Source organism: Atta colombica, unplaced genomic scaffold, assembly GCF_001594045.1.
Source record: "Atta colombica isolate Treedump-2 unplaced genomic scaffold, Acol1.0 scaffold97, whole genome shotgun sequence".
Lineage (NCBI taxonomy): Eukaryota > Metazoa > Arthropoda > Insecta > Hymenoptera > Formicidae > Atta > Atta colombica.
Window position 1 is genome coordinate 66,844 of NW_017259591.1, and position 1,348 is coordinate 68,191.

Consider the following 1,348-nt stretch of genomic DNA (forward strand, 5'->3'; position numbering starts at 1 on the left):
ATTTCTACTATAATTCTGTAATCTAATCTCTTTTATATAGCAATAAAAAATTAATTTAATAATACAAAATCTTATTCTTAATAAAAAATAGATTATTTAATAAATTAATCAAAGTTGTGATTAAAATAGACTTACCGTCGTTGTTACAAGCAAGTAGTGTCCTCTACAAAAAACACAAAATGTATGTATGTAAATATATCTCTGATGAGTGTAGGTAAAACAAAAAGTACATTATATTATCATAATATTATAAAATTCTGTGAGAGTATAACTATTAGTTGATCTAATTGTAGAAATTGTAAAAATCTTAAAAGAATAAATTAAATTAGAATGAATGAAGCTCATGATAGTATAATACAATAATTCATAACAATACAGACACAGGGTATCTCATTTTAATTAAAACTAATTTCTGGAAATTATGAGATTTGAGGAAAAAAATATCAGACAAAAATTGTAAGATTCGAAAAGGGAATTCGAAAAGGGAAAAAGGAACCTTGACCTGATCTAAGATTACTTTGAATTTTTTTAATAGAACTCTCTATTTTTTCATTACATATTCGTGTAGCTTATTTCAAAAGCTCTTTAAGACTATAATGAAATGTTTTTTTATTAACTATTTTTTGAGTTATAAAGCTTGAAAGTTACAAGTTACCGTCGGTATTAACTGCGCGTATTATCCAAGGTATTCAACTGACGCGACGGCTAAAACTTCTTAAATATTATTCAAGATCATGACCTATAACATTTGTTGTGGAGATTTTTTTATTTTCATTTTTCACTAAACATTTATTTTTACATAAAAATAAAAATAAGATAAATGCAACCCTTAATACAAAAAATTTAATTATTGCAAAATTGCAAACAATATTATGAATATACTATGTTATTTTAAAGAAGATACTTCCTAGTCTATATTTATATTTCTAAAGTTTTATTTTCAGCTTTTGTTTAAAAAATGTCATCCAAATTAAAGTGATATAACGATATTGACCATCTTCGTCTAATAATTATCTATAATATAATGAAATACTTCCATTGTCTACAAATTGTTATACATTATTTTTACAGTATAAAGTATTGTTCAGCTTTACGTTGATGCAATACATGATTTATGATATTTATTATGCATTATTATTTAATAAATTGATTAATATTTTTATTCAAGAATTCAATTAGCAAAGATGTATTTTTTTAAATATTTTTCAGAAAAATTTTTAGCAATATTTAAAAAATTTAAAATCTAAAATAAAAGCTAATAAAGCTAATAATATTTTGTGAAATATTTTAATCTCGCAAAATAATAGAATTGTCCCAAGGATTATGTATTTGAATGTTGAGTAAATAT